The sequence below is a fragment of the Euphorbia lathyris genome, chromosome 5 (genome assembly GCF_963576675.1).
Source record: "Euphorbia lathyris chromosome 5, ddEupLath1.1, whole genome shotgun sequence".
Lineage (NCBI taxonomy): Eukaryota > Viridiplantae > Streptophyta > Magnoliopsida > Malpighiales > Euphorbiaceae > Euphorbia > Euphorbia lathyris.
Genome location: NC_088914.1, coordinates 27,691,254 through 27,708,016, shown reverse-complemented (window position 1 = coordinate 27,708,016; position 16,763 = coordinate 27,691,254).

Here is a 16,763-nt window from a genome sequence, read left to right as displayed (position 1 = left end):
AACAGTAGAAGCTGAGTGGAATACAACTCAGCGCTACAAAAGAAATGTCTTCTTCAGAAAAGTTTGAAGGCGAAGCTGCTAAGTCAAGCTGAGTAAATATCAAAGTCGCCGCTAAGTCAAGCTGAGTAATAATCAAGTCAGCGTCAATAATCCGTCAACTTGGAAGATAAGGTCTAACACATCTCTGAAACAAATCAGAAGCCTCGAAAATCTATTTCAAGGACCTTTTCGAGAAGCATGAACCATCTGACGTTTGGAAAGAAGACAAACCTGGAGCTAAAAGACAAACCTGCCGCAAGAAGACGAATCTGGCAAGCTTGGCTCCTGCGCAAATGAGAACACAAGATTGGCCTGCGGTTCTGGAAGCTGACCACGTGATGACGAAGAAGACCGTTCTTCTCATAACGGCTATGTCGGATTTTCAAATCATTGAAGCTTCAGAACTCACTATAAATAGACAAGTTCATCACTTGGATTATACACACATACAAGACATATACATACAGACAAGCAAAATCTTCACCAAGTCGAAAATCCAAAAGAGAAGCTGTCTGAATAGAAAAAGCAAGCTCTTACACCCAATTCCAATCATTGTGTAAAAGTCTAGATTGACTCTGTCATCTAAAGTGTTCTTTGTTGTATTAAGAACAATCTCTTATCATTTGTAAAAGGTTAGAAGAGTGAAGCTGAGTACTCGGTTATAGTACTTAGTGGTAGAGAAAATCTGAATACTCGGTTATAGTGTTCAGTGGTAGATAGGATTGAGTAGACGAATAGAGGACAGTACTCTTGCATACACAGTTGCTATTGTAAAAGGTTTATGCTCTATCTTTAAAGAGCTCAGTAGAGGATTGAAAAAGTTCGGAAGGATTCCGGGGACTGGACGTAGGCGGTGAGGCCGAACCAGGATAAGTCTGCTGAGTAATCTCTAACCCTTTCTCTTGATATATATATAAATATATATATATGTGTGTGTGTGTGTGTGTGTGTGTGTGTGTTGCTTGCTTAAATTGCTCAGTAAATAATTTTTATAAGCCGACGCTGAGTAATCAGAGTGCTGAGGTTAAAGCTAACTTAAAGTGTTACTTCCCAACTCACTATTGAAACAGCTCTAGTCAGTATCTGATTAAAGATGTCTCACACCTCACTCAGCCTTGCTGACCTAAATCTGAGTTAAATTGTCAAAAATTTAATTAAGTCAGCATTATTAAGCGAAAAAGTTACATTAGTTCCTAACCCCCCCTTGGAACTAATCCTACTACGTTACACGGGACCAACAAGTGGTATCAGAGATTAGTAGCTCACTATTCAAGAGAAAACTATCTTGAGCTGATCCTTGTAATGACTGAGAACAACACTCGTTTCCTTCCAGGAAATCAAACAACTCAGATACTTCCTGAGGGATTATCTATTAGTCGGCCTCCTCTGTTCTTTGGATCTAATTATACATTTTGGAAGAGCAGAATGAAAAACTTCATTCAGGCAACAAACATGAGTGCATATGGCTAGCTATAGTCCAAGGCCCGTTTGTTCCCTATGAAACCATTGCCGGTGTGAAAACTGTCAAAAGCGAGGCTAAGTGGTCAGAAGATAACCTTAAAAAATTGCAAAATAACGCTTTGGCTATAAACATGATTCACTGTGCTTTAGATGCTGTAGAGTACAATAAGATTTCAGGTTGTGAGTCAGCACAAGAAATCTGGAAGAAGCTAGAGGTGACCTATGAAGGAACTAGCAAGGTCAAGGAGTCCAAAGTGAATCAGCATATGCGGCTGTACGAGCTGTTCGAGATGAATGATAATGAAGACATCTTCGAGATGAATGCAAGATTCACTAACATCATAAATGAGCTTAAGAGACTCGGCAAGACCTTCACAGAAGAAGAACAGGTGAAGAAAATCTTGAGAAGTCTCCCCAAGAGCTGGCAAGCTAAGAAGACAGCTGTTGAAGAAGCTCAGGACCTGACCACATATAAATATGATGAGCTCATCGGATCTCTGCTGACCCATGAGATCTCCATGAAGAATTTTGAGGCCAAAGAAAAAACTGAGGACAAGAAGCAAAAATCTTTTGTCATGAAAGCTGACTCAACAGAAGCTGACTCATCAGATGATGAGGAGATGGCCATGTTTACAAGAAAGATGAAGAAGCTATTTAAGAAAAATGACAAATACAGCAAAAGGCCATTCAAAAGAAGTGATAAATACAAAGCCGAGTCTAGCGACAACAGACACAAGAAGGACAGCTCAAAGCCTGTCACTTGCTTTGAATGTCATCAAGCTGGGCACATCAAATCAAGTTGTCCCACTCTGAAGAAAGAAAAAAAGAACATCAAAAAGGCAATGGTGTCCACATGGAGTGATAGTGATGAGTCAACTTCGTCAGAAGCTGATGCCACCGAGTCAGCAAACATATGCTTCATGGCTGACGAATCTGCTGACCTATGCCATTCTGAGCAAGCTGACCACTCTGGTGAATCTGACCATGAGGAACACTCAACTGAGGTAATGTCCCTATCTTTGCTCAGAAATGAAATGACCAATGCCTTGAGTGATCTCTATACACTGATCAAAAAGTGTAATAAGAAAGTAAGAGCACTCACCAGGCGATGTGATGAGATTGGGGAGGTTAAACTCAGTGACCTTCGACATCTCCTTCAGGACAACACTAGGCAAGATGAAAATCTAAAAATCATGCATAAGTTTGTCTCTGAAGTCCAATCAGATTCTAAGAAACTGAGGAAGGATATCACATCAGTACAGAACCAGCTGAATAGATCGGCTAAGAAGAGGTTCCATCTAAAAGCTGAGTACTGAGGTACCAGTCAGCGAAGGTGGAATACTCAGTAGAATGTCCAGTGTGACTTCTGCGGAAAGAAAGGACATACCACAAAGGTATGCTGGCATACTTAGCACAATCGTGCTGACAAAAAATGGAAACACCCTCAAAGGGTAGTTTATTGTGATTTTGTGGAAAAGATGGCCACACCATAAATGTATGTCGTCACAAGATCAAATATGATGCTTCACCTGCTGACTCTAACAAACGAGGACCCAAAAAGAATTGGGTACCTAAAGATAACTAGTTACATTGCAGGTGAGCCTGAGGTGCGCGGAGAAGTCAAAGCTATGGTATATTGACAGCACATGCTCGAGGCATATGACTGGTGATGAAACTCAGTTCATCACACTTGTGCATAAACGAGGAGGAAATGTAAGTTATGGAGACAAAAAAAAGGGTAAGATAGTAGGGTCGGGTACCATTGGTGGTAATCCTACTATTGAGTCAGTCTCCCTAGTCAGGGGTCTTAAATATAACCTGTTGAGCGTAGCTCAGCTGTGTGACAGCGGTAGAAAGGTTGTATTTGATGCCACTGAGTGTAGAATACTCGAGGGAAAAACAAATGAATTGATTTTAACTGCCCCTCGTGTTGAAAACGTTTTCATGCTAAACCTAGAAAAGAAGTTTTCAAAGAATATATGCTTAGTGTCAAAGGAAGATAATGTTGGTCCCGTGTAATGTAATAGGATTAGTTCCAAAGGGGGGGTTAGGAACTAATGTAACTTTTTTTGCTTAATTGCTGACTTAATTTAATTCTTTAAACAACTTCACTCAGTTTAGATCAGCAAGGCTGAGCACGATGCAAGACAGCTTTAGTCAGAGGCTGACTAGAACTGTTTTACTTGTGAGTTGGGAATTAACACTTGAGGTCAGCTTCCAACTCAACACTCTGATTACTCAGCATCGGCTTATACAGATTATATACTGAGTAATTTAAACAAGCAACACACATATATATCAAGAGAAGGGTTAGAAATTACTCAGCAGTCTTATCCTAGTTCGGCCTCACCGCCTACGTCCAGTCCCCAGAATCCTTCCGGGCTTTTTCAATCCACTACTGAGCTCTTTAAAGGTAGAGCACAAACCATTTACAAGCAATTGAGTATGCAAGAGTACCATCCTCTATTCGTCTACTCAACCCTACTGAGCGCTATAACCAAACACTCAGATTTTCTCTACCACTGAGTACTAAAACCGAGTACTCAGCACCACTCTCTCAATCTTTACAATTGATACAAATTTGTTCTTTCTAGATGAAGAACACTTTAGATGAATACAGATTCAATCTAGACTTTTACACAGAGATAGGATTTGGGTGTAAGTATTTGCTTTTCTTATTTGTATGTGCTTGTATGTATTGTTTTTCTTTTGTACTTCGGCGAAGGATCCAAGTGATGAACTTGTCCTTTTATAGTGAAATCTGATGCTTCAATCATTTGAATTCGGCCATATCCATTGAATTCAAACGGTCTTCTTGCGTCATTCATTGGTCAGCATACAGATTTGCAGGCCAATCCTGTCTTCTGAATTTAGCAGGCGTCAGGCTTGTCTTCTTCCGTCAGGTTTGTCTTCTAGCGCTAGTTTCGTCTTTTAGCCAAATGCCAGTTGACCCATGCATCTCGAAAAGGTCTCTTTGCGTAATTACAAAGCTTCTGAATTGGCGCAGATCTTTGTTGGATCTTATCTTTTAGTTAACGGATCATTGGCGCTGTCCTGATGAACACTCAGCTTGACTTAATAGACGTTGCCTTCGATCTTTATCTTTGGCGAGGCTGAGTTACGTTCTACTCAGCTTCCAAGGTCAGCTTCGTCTGCAAGCGTTAGTTCTGAAGAAGACTTTTCTTCTATGATGCTGAGTTGTATTCTACTCAGCTTCTGTGGCTCATGATGACTTCGTTCTGTCTTACTTTTTATTTCTGTTCTCATTTATAATTATACTCAACATTGAACAAACACATTAGTACAATTAAATCAAAGCACTTAAATTTAATTGTCTTAATCATGGGATTAACTTAAATAATTTTGTCAAATCAAAATCATGTGGAAAGGTGTTTCAACAGATAATTCCTGGCTATGGCATAGGAGACTTGGTCATGTAAGCATGGACCTCCTAGCCAAATTAGTAAGAAAGCAATTAGTTGAGGGATTACCCAAACTCAGGTTTGAGAAGGATCAATTGTGTAATGCTTGTCAGCAAGGTAAACAAACTAAAAAATCTTTTCAAAGTAAAAATATAGTCTCAACCAAGCGTCCACTAGAGTTACTACACTTGGATCTTTTCGGACCAGTCCAGCCGATGAGCTTGGGTGGTAAGAGATTTTCCTTGGTCATTGTAGATGGCTTTTCTTGGTACACTTGGATCGTCCTGCTGAGTAGCAAGGATGAAGCGTTTGAGATGTTCTCAACGTTAGTGAGAAAGCTTGAAAATGACAAAGACCTAAAAGTAGCTCACATCCGAAGTGATAATGGCGGAGAATTCAAAAACCAATAGTTTGATGAATTCTGTGAAGTCAGTGACACTGACCACAATTTTTCTGCCCCTAGAACTCCTCAACAGAATGGGATAGTTGAGAGGAAGAACATAACCTTAGTTGAGATATCTAGGACAATGCTGAGTGAGAATAGGCTTCCAAAGTATTTCTGGGGTGAAGCTGTCAACACAACTTGCTATATACTCAATAGGGCTCTAGTCAGACCTATACTTAAGAAAACCCCCTATGAACTTTGGAAAGGACGAAAACCCAACATTGGATATTTTTGTGCCTTTGATTGTAAATGTTTTATTTTAAATACTAAAGACAACCTTACTAAGTTTGATTCAAAAGGTGATGAAGCTATCTTCTTAGGGTACTCAACAAACAGCAAAGCATATAAGGTGTTTAATAAACGAACTCAGGTCTTAGAAGAGTCTGTACATGTTGAGTTCGATGAAACTGACCCTGCAGGGAAAACAAGTAAGCCTACCGAAGATGATACATACTCAGCTTCCGCTGACCAAAATGGAGCCACTGAGTCACAACCTCAAGGGCTGACCAAATGTAAGAACGAACCTGAAATTATCTTTGTTGACCAATATAATCCTGCAGAGATTGTTGAAACACCGACTCCTGAAAACTCCACACTGCCAAAAGAGATCAAGGTTCCAAGAGGACACTCAGAAAAGTCCATTCTTGATGCTGCTGATAACACTCTGATGACCAGAAATCAACTCAGGAGATATCTCAGTAATGTTGCGTTCGTCTCAGTTCTTGAACCGAAAAACTTATCAGAAGCTGAGCACGATGAATTCTGGATAAATGCTATGCAAGAGGAACTTGATCAATTCAAGAGAAACGAAGTATGGGATTTAGTGCCTAAACCGAAGAATCAAAAGACCATAGGAACAAAATGGGTATTTTGCAATAAGCTAGATGAACAGGGAAATGTAGTCAGGAACAAAGCCAGACTTGTAACTCAAGGTTACAGTCAACAGGAAGGTATTGACTATGGTGAGACCTTTGCACCCGTAGCTAGATTAGAAGCTATAAGAATACTATGTACATATGCTAACTTTATGAATTTTAAATTGTTCCAAATGGATGTTAAAAGTGCATTTCTTAATGGAGTTATAAATGAATAGGTTTATGTTAGTCAGCCTCCAGGGTTTGAGGATCCAAAATTCCCAAACCATGTTTATAAACTCAAAAAGGCTCTGTACGGTCTGAAGCAAGCACCACGTGCTTGGTACGAAAGACTGACCAGCTTTCTGCTGACCAGAAACTATGTCAGAGGAAAAGCTGACACAACCTTATTCATTAAGAAAAAGGGTAAAGATACCCTGTTGGCACAGATTTATGTTGATGACATTATTTTCGGTGCTACTAATGAATCAATGTGCAAGGAATTTAGCAAACAGATACAGACCGAGTTTGAGATGTCAATGATGGGAGAACTCAACTTCTTCCTTGGACTTCAAATCAAACAAGGGAAGAATGGCATCTTCATTAGTCAGACTAAGTATGCCAAGGAGATATTGAAGAAATTTGATATGGAAAAGTGTAAGCCAATATCTACCCCAATGGGTACTGACACTGTGCTTTATGCTGATGAAAAAGGTAAGTCAGTAGACAGCAAGTTATATCGAGGTATGATTGGCTCTTTACTCTATCTAACGGCAAGTAGGCCAGATATTCAGTACTCCGTATGTTACTAAGCAAGATATCAAGCTGACCCTAAGGAATCTTATTACATAGATGTAAAAAGAATCCTTAGATATTTGCAAAGCTCAGTGAATGCAGGTTTATGGTATCCCAACACGAATGATTTCACACTCGTTGGATACACTGACGCTGACTGTGGATGAGACAAGCTTGAGCGGAAAAGCACTTCAGGAGGATGTCATTGTTGAAACACCTTTCCACAAGATTTTGATTTGACAAAATCATCCATGATTAAGAGGCAATTAAATTTAAACGCTTTGATTTAATTGTACTAATGTGTTTGTTCAATATTGAGTGCAAAAATATATATATATATAAAGTAAGACAGGACAAAAGTCAGCATGAAAGAATACAAGCTGAGTGGAACGGAACTCAGCATAAAAGAATTGAAGCTGAGTGGAGTAGAACTCAGTCTCAGAAGTCTTCTTCAAAGTTGCCAGAACGAAGCTGACTAAATTAGAAGACTCCTTCAGAATCGTATAAACAGAACGGAGCTGACTAGGAACATAACTCAGCATAAAAGAATTGAAGCTGAGTGGAGTAGAACTCAGTCTCAGAAGTCTTCTTCAAAGTTGCCAGAACGAAGCTGACTAAATTAGAAGACTCCTTCAGAATCGTATAGACAGAACGGAGCTGACTAAGAAGGAACTCAGCATAGAAGTTGAACATTCGAAGATAACGAGTGAGGCTGAGTGACAGTCAGGACAGCATGAAGGATCCGTTCACTAAAGGACAAAGTCTGCCAATCTTCTGCACCAATAATTGAAGCCTCGAAAATACACAGAAGACTAATTCCAAGAAACATGGGTCAATGGATTATTGGTAAAAGACAACTGGCACAAAAAGACAAGTCTGACGCAAGAAGACAAAACCTGACGCCTGAAGAAAACAGAGGAAGGGAATGGCAGAACAGTCTGAAGCTGACCAGAAGATGTTCCCTAAAAGAGCCGTTTTGGTGTTAACGGCTAAAACAATTCAAATGATCCATCTGCAGATTTCCATCTATAAAAGGACAATCAAGAGCCTTGGATCATTGCCGAAGTATCAAAAGAAAAATACAAGAGAGAAAATCTTCAAAGCACTCAAATACAAAAAGATCTTACACCAAATCTTCTATTCTCTGTGTAAATGCTAGAGTGATTCTGTGTAATCTTCTAAAGTGTTCTTTACTGAAAAGAGAACAAGTGTTTTATCAATTGTTATATTGAGAGTGTATGTTGAGTGCTTGGTTGTAAGCATTCAGTGGTAGAAAAATCTAAGTGCTGGGTTGTAGTACTTAGTAGGAGCTGAGTAGACGAATAGAGGACGTACTCTTGCATACTCACTGCCTTGTAAAGGGTTTGTGCTCTACCTTAAAAGAGCTCGGTATTGGATTGAAAAATCCCAGGAGGAACTGGGGACTGGACGTAGGCAGAGAGGCCGAACCAGGATAAGTCGTGTTGAGTAACTTCTAAACTCTTTCTCTCAATATATATATATATATATGTGCATGTGTTGCTTGTGAAATTTACTCAGCTTATAAATTGTCAAAACTGAAACTGAGTAAATCTGAGTGCTGAGTTGGAAGCTGACCTCTCAAGTGTCAATTCCCAACTCTCAAGTCAAGCAGTCCTAGTCAGCATAGAACTAAAACTGTCTGACTAATCAATCAGCCGTGCTGACCAACACGCTGAGTTATCAAACTCTTAAAATAATATTAAGTCAGCATAATTAAAAGCGAAAAAGTTACATTAGTTCCTATCCCCCCCCCCCCCTTGGAACTAATTACTAGGGACCAACAAGTGGTATCAGAGCTAAAAGCTCATTACTCAAAGATCTAACAATCTTGAACTGATCCCGACAAATGGCTGAAAACAGCACTCGTTTCCTTCCAGGGAACCAAACAACACAGATACTCCCTGAGGGATTATCAATTAGTCGGCCTCCCCTATTCTTTGGATCTAATTATACATTCTGGAAGAATATGATGAAGAACTTTATTCAAGCCACAAACATGAGTGCATGGCTTGCAATAGTTCAAGGTCCACATATACCTTACAAAACTGTTGATAATGAGAAAGTTATCAAGAGTGAAACTGAGTGGACAGAAGATGACCTCAAAAAATTGCAAAATAATGCTTCGGCTATCAATATGCTTCACTGTGCACTAGATGCTGCAGAATACAATAAGATTTCAGGTTGTGAGTCAGCACAGGAGATCTGGAAGAAGCTGGAAGTGACTTATGAAGGCACAAGCAAGGTCAAGGAGTCCAAAGTAAACCAGCACATGCGATTGTATGAACTGTTTGAGATGACTGACAATGAGGACATCTCAGCAATGAATGCCAGGTTTACCAACATAATAAATGAGCTCAAAAGACTTGGGAAGAACTTCACTGAAGAAGAACAAGTGAAGAAAATCTTACGAAGTCTTCCCAAAAGCTGGCAAGCTAAGAAGACAGCTGTAGAGGAAGCTCAGGACCTGACCACATACAAATATGATGAGCTGATCGGTTCCTTGCTGACCCATGAAATTTCCATGAAAAACTTTGAAGCTAAAGAAAAATCTGAGGATAAGAAACAGAAATCACTAGTGATGAAAGCTGACTCCACATAAGCTGAGTCAATTGATGATGAGGAAATGGCCATGTTTACTAGAAAAATGAAAAAGCTGTTCAGAAGAAATGAAAGAAATAGTAAGCGGCCATACAAGAGAGGAGACAGATATAAAGCTGAGTCCGGTGACACCAGATACAAAAAGGACAGCTCCAAGCCTGTCACATGTTATGAATGCCATCAAACTGGGCATATTAAGTCAAGCTGTCCTAATCAGAAGAAAGATAAGAATGGAAGCAAAAAGGCAATGGTAGCCACGTGGAGTGACAGTGATGAGTCAACATCATCTGAAGCTGAGCAAAATGAAACAGCCAACATATGTTTCATGGCAGATGATGGAGCTGACCAATCTCAATCTGAGCAAGCTGACCTCTCTGGAGATTCTGAGCAGGAGGAAAACAACAATGAGGTAACATCCTTACTTTTGCTTAGAAACGAAATGGTAAATGCCCTGAGTGACTTATATACACTAACTAAGAAGTGTAACAAAAAGATTAAGGCACTCAGCAGGCGCTGCGACGAGATTGAGGAGGTCAAACTGAGTGATCTTCGATATCTCCTCCAAGACAACTCAACATTGCATAGCAACATAGAAGTTATGCACAAGTTTGTCTTGGAAGTCCAATCAGATTCAAAGAAATTGAAAAAGGACGTCACCACCTTACAGAACCAAATAAATGGTTCAACTAAGAATAAACCCCATGTTGAGTACCCAGGTACTGGTCAACATAAACAATTCACTCAATGTGAGTGTTGTGGAAAAAGGGGGCACACAAAAGATGTGTTGGCATAACAAGCGGATTGTCCAATGTGACTTCTGAGGAAGAAAAGGGCATTCCACAAAAGTATGCTGGCACGCCCAACACAACAATGCTGACCATACTCAGTACAACCCTCAAAGGGTACCTTTTTGTGACTTTTGTGGTAAGCCTGGCCACACTATAAAAGTATGTCGTCACAAGTTGAAATATGACTTTGCACCTATTTACGCTAATAAGAAAGGACCCAAAAAGAATTGGGTACCTAAAAACGAATAGTTTAAAATGCAGGTCAGCTTGACATGCGTGGAGAAATCAAAACTTTGGTACATAGACAGCGTATGCTCAAGACACATGACAGGTGATGAAACTCAGTTCATCACACTAGAGCTTAAACGAGGAGGTAGTGTAAGCTTTGGAGACAACAAGAAGGGTAAGATAGTTGGCTCAGGAACTATCGGAGGTAACCCCAGAATTGAGTCAGTCTCCTTAGTTAAGGGTCTCAAATATAATCTTCTAAGTGTAGCTCAACTTTGCAAGAGTGGAAGAAAGGTTATATTTGATGATACTCGATGTCAAATACTCGAGGGAAAAACAAACGATTTGATTTTAACAGCCCCTCGTATAGAAAATGTTTATATGTTGAGTTTAGAAAAACAATTTTCAAATAATATATGCTTAGTATCTAAAGAGGACAACTCCTGGCTATGGCATAGGAGACTTGGGCATGTCAGCATGGACCTCCTTGCCAAACTAGCCAGAAAGCAATTAGTTGAGGGATTACCCAAATTAAAGTATGAAAAAGATCAACTTTGTAATGCTTGTCAGCAAGGTAAACAAATCAAAAAGTCCTTTCATAGCAAAAATGTTGTCTCAACCAAAAGACCATTGGAATTACTACATTTGGATCTTTTCGGACCTATCCAGCCACTCAGCATGGGAGGTAAGAAATTTTCCTTAGTTATTGTAGATGATTTCTCTAGGTATACTTGGATCATCTTGCTGAGTAGCAAAGATGAAACATTTGAGATGTTTACTACATTAGTCAAAAAGCTTGAAAATGATAAAGACCTAAGAGTAGCTCACATTAGAAGTGATAATGGTGGAGAATTCAAAAACCAAATGTTTGATGAATTCTGTGAAACCAATGGTATTGACCACAATTTCTCTGCCCCTAGAACTCCTCAACAGAATGGAGTTGTTGAAAGGAAAAATAGGACAATAGTAGAAATTGCCAGGACAATGTTGAGTGAAAATAGGCTTCCAAAGTATTTTTGGGGCGAAGCTGTCAACACAACATGTTATATATTGAATAAGGCTTTAGTTAGACCCATACTAAAGAAAACTCCATATGAACTTTGGAAAGGAGGAAAGCCCAACATTGGCTACTTTCGTGCCTTTGGGTGTAAATGTTTCATACTCAATACAAAAGACAATTTGGCAAAATTTGATGCCAAAGCTGACGAAGCAATCTTTTTAGGGTACTCAACAAACAGTAAAGCATATAGAATTTATAATAAAAGAACTCAAGTTGTAGAAGAGTCAGTCCATGTAGATTTTGATGAAATTGACCCTGCAGGTAAGACAACCCAACCCATGGAGGATGAGCCGAACTCAGCTCATACTGACCTAATTGGAGGTGCTGAGCCATCAGCACAAGAGCTGACCAAAGGTAAAATTGAAACTGAAATTACCTTTGCTGACCAATCTGTCCCTGCAGAGATTGTAGAAACACATGTTCCAAACAACTCAACATTACCCAAGGAGATAAAAATTCCAAGAGGACATTCTGAAGAGTCCATCCTTGATGATGCTAACAACAAAGTAATGACTAGAGACCAGCTTAGGAAATTCCTTTGCAACGTTGCTTTCGTATCAGTTCATGAACCAAAGAACTTTGCTGATGCTGAGCATGATGAGTATTGGATCAATGCTATGCAAGAAGAGCTTGACCAATTCACGAGAAATGAGGTATGGGATTTAGTACCTAAACCTAGGAATCAAAAGTCCATAGGAACTAAGTGGGTTTTTAGAAACAAACTAGATGAGCATGGGAATGTAGTTAGGAACGAAGCCCGACTTGTAGCCCAAGGCTATAGTCAGCAAGAGGGCATTGATTATGGTGAAACCTTTGCACCAGTTGCTAGGATAGAAGCTATACGTATATTGTGTGCATATGCTAGTTTCATGAACTTTAAATTGTATCAAATGGATGTTAAAAGTGCATTTCTTAATGGTTTTATAAACGAAGAGGTATATGTTAATCAACCTCCCGGTTTTGAAGATCCAAAATTTCCAAACCACGTTTATAAACTCAAGAAGGCCTTATATGGCCTGAAGCAAGCTCCAAGAGCTTGGTATGAAAGGTTGACCAACTTCCTGCTGACCAGGAATTATGTCAGAGGAAAAGCTGACACAACCTTGTTCATTAAGAAAAAGGGTAAACATACCCTACTTGCACAAATCTATGTAGATGACATAATATTTGGTGCTACTGACGAATCCTTGTGTCAAGAGTTTAGCAAACAGATGCAGATTGAGTTCGAAATGTCTATGATGGGAGAACTCAGCTTCTTCCTTGGACTTCAGATCAAGCAAGGTAAGAACGACATCTTTATTAGTCAGTCCAAGTACACCAAGGAGATGTTGAAGAAATTTGATATGGAAGATTGTAAGCCCATATCAACCCCTATGGGTACTGATACTGTCCTATGCAAAGATGAGAAAAGTAAGTCAATAGATAGTAAACTTTATCGAGGTATGATAGACTCCTTACTTTATCTCACTGCTAGTAGACCTGATATACAGTACTCAGTATGTTATTGTGCAAGATATCAAGCTGACCCAAGGGAATCTCACTTAATTGCTGTAAAAAGAATTTTTAGATATTTGCAGAGCTCAGTTGATGCAGGTTTGTGGTATCCAGCCTCAAATGACTTCACACTCATAGGATACACTGATGCTGACTATGGACGGGATAAGCTAGAACGTAAGAGTAATTCAGGAGGATGCCATTTCCTTGGAAGCTGTCTAGTATCTTGGTTCAGCAAGAAGCAGTCATCAGTTGCTCTGTCTACAACTGAAGCTGAGTACGTTGCTGCTGGAAGCTGTGTAGCTCAAGTCCTATGGATAAAGCAACAGCTTGAGGATTATGGAGTAAGAACTGAGACAATAAAGATCAAATGTGACAACAAGAGTGCCATTGATCTATCCAAGAATCCTATCCAACACAGCAGGATGAAGCATGTCAGCATAAGGCATCACTTCATCAGAGATGACGTACTAAAGGGTGAGATCAAGCTAACCTATGTGCCAACAAATGAACAGCTTGCAGATATCTTCACCAAGCCTTTGGCTCGTGAGCAATTTAACATACTAAGGGAAGCAATCGGTATGTCTAATCCTCTTCAATAATTCTAAATATTTGAATAAATGTTGAGTGATTACCATGCTAACTGATATCAATCTAGTAACTACTGCATATTGAGCTTAATAGTCTATGCTGAGTAGATACAAATGTTGAGTAAAATATTCTGTGCTGAGTAGATAAACATATTGAGTAATCATCTTATGCTGAGTAGATGTACATGCTGTGTGATTAACGTATGTTGAGTTACTAAGAGATAAGAAATCCATCTACGTAGAATTAAATACTCAGTATCATAAACGACTCATATTCTGGCAAACTGAGTAAAAGCCCACTTGCACCGATAAACAATGACACGTGTAACGAATCATACTTAGAAAAACGCAAGTAATAATGAATACCCATGCGCCGAACCTGTCATAAATGGCAGAATCTTTGTCGATTAAAGTCCCAAGATGAAAACGGCTAGTTCATTAATGACTCAAAACTCTATAAGTAGTGGAAGGATTCCCACTCATTACTCTTTACGCTTAAAATCTTCTGAAATCGAATTCTTCTCTCTCCCTAAAACCTTAAAACCTTCATCTGTAACAATGGCTTTCGGCAAAAACGAAATCCCTAACGTCACCACTCAGCTTGGCCAAACATCTGGCAAACCCACTCAACCTGACCCCGCCGGTTCATCAAAGCCAGTAGAAAGGAACATGATCAAGGTCCATAAGAAGGTCAACAACTTGGAGGTTCTAAAATGCAGATGGTTCTCTCCAGGATTCGTCACATCTGAGAAACCGTTCTGTGACTGGATCGAGAAGAACAAATGGACCGGTCTCTTCTCACTCACCGGAAAAACATACCCTAGGTTGGTCAGAGAGTTCTATTCCAACATGATCGTTGATGAAGAAGATGCTAACTATTTGGAGACCACGGTCAAAGGTCAGAAAATCACCATAACCCCTGCCTATCTAGCTACTTTGCTAAATTTACCAGACGAAGGAATAGAATTTAGGACAATAAAAGAGAAGGTACCAAAGGAAAAGCTTGACAAGATCAAGGGTTTCTGTAAACCCAAGAATCATAAAGGTGAAATACCCAGCACCTGTATGGGGCAAGAACAGAAGATGGCTCACTACATATTGACCAACTTCATCTTCCCCAAACTCAGCTCAGCTTCCTCTGCTTCTAACTTTGAGTAGTGCTTCATATGGCACATGCTGACCTACACTCCTCTCAACCTTCCAGTCTTTCTAGTTGGAGCTCTTCAACGAGGAGGTAAGAAACTTCGATTGGGCTCTCTAATCACAAAAATTCTGGAGGATAAGCAGATTGAGACCGTGAATGAAACAGACAGTTTGGGAAGCGAAATCACTGCAGCTCTGCTGGTTGGATTATTATACAATCAACCATTGAAAGGATATGAAGAAGTTGAAGATGCTGAGGAAAATGATGAAGCTGAACAAGAAGTTGAGCCTGAAAATGAGCTTGAGAAAGAAGTGGAGGCTCCTGCTGAGTCCCCTAAGGAAAAGAAGAAGAAGAAGAGAAAGGCCATTGAAACATGCTCCAAAGACATCAATGCTTTCCCAAAGAAAGTGAGACTAGTGTCTCAAGAAAAAGTTAAAGCTGACCAGGCTAAGGAGAAAGCTGAGTCGGCAGAGAAGAGAAAGAGGCCAGAAGAGCCTGAGGATGAAGAAGAAACCACGGAATCCCCTTTGATGAAAAGGAAGAAGGTTAATACCTTAAAGACAGTTGAAGCTGATCCCCTAGATTGGGCTGTATCTTCCAAAGATCATGGAACTGACCTAGAAAGGGAAGCTGAGAAAGAAACTTTTGTTGAGGAAGACGTCCATACTGAGCAGGAAGAACCTGCTGATGTTGAGCAACCTCAGGGTGATGCTGAGCAAAGAGTTGAGGAAGAAGAAGATGTTGCTGTTGAGGATCACATTGAGCAACATGAGAATCCAACTGTGGTAGAAGAGACAGTTGATACTGATGAAGAGGTTATTCATGCTGACCCATCTCCTACTAAAGAAACAAGGTTCAAGCGGCTCAAGAAGAAAGCCCATAAGACTCCAGCTATTGATCTCCTTACAGACTCTCCTCCTCAAGATATTGATGATGAACTCTCCAAAATTCAGTTCAAATATTTCTCTCATGATGCTGAGCCTGAGTCTCCTCCAACAGATCTTGTGCAAAACCAAGCCTCTGTTACTTATATTGAGGAACAAGCCAAGACTCCGGAGAATCTAAAAACTGCTCAAGATGGAACAAATCCTGCTTCAACTTCACCCACTCAGGATGAGCAGGTCAACATGATTAACCAAACTCCACCTCCAACACAGCATGTTAATAACTCAGCTCCTGAAGCCAACTTGCATCAAAGTCCTGCCACTAATCAAGCTGATTAGTCTGGCAAACAGCCAACTCCACCTCCATCAAGCTCAATTCCAGCCTCTGAGACAAATGCGGCTCAATTCACATACTTAAATGCTACTGAGTCAGGCCGACGAATCATTGCCTCTGCTCAGTCCTTGCTTCAAGAATTGAACCCTCCTCAAGCTGATGCTCCTAGATCTTCTCATGCTGACTCCTCTCAACTGTCTGGTATCACTCAGCTTTTCAATGAACTTAGAGGACTCAAGGATCTAGTAAGTGTTATGACCACAGTTCAGACTCAGCAACCCAGGCAAGACCAAATAGCAAAGCTAACTGAATTGGTACTCACCATGGTAAACCATCTAAACTCGCTTGAAGGCAAAATCCAACAACCGTCGGAAGTTAATCCAGGGTATGTAACTTCCACTGAACTTCAAGGCTATTTTGCTAAGTTAACTGCAGAACTGTCCAAATCAAGCGCACCTGGCAATACTGAGTATGCCACATCTGCTGAACTCCAAGAATGCTTTACCAAGTTCAATGCTGAGTTGACTTGTACGCGTGAGTTAGTCTCCTCCTCCTCTCAGTGTACAATTGACCAACTGAGCGAAGCAGTAAGTCTACTCAACGTCA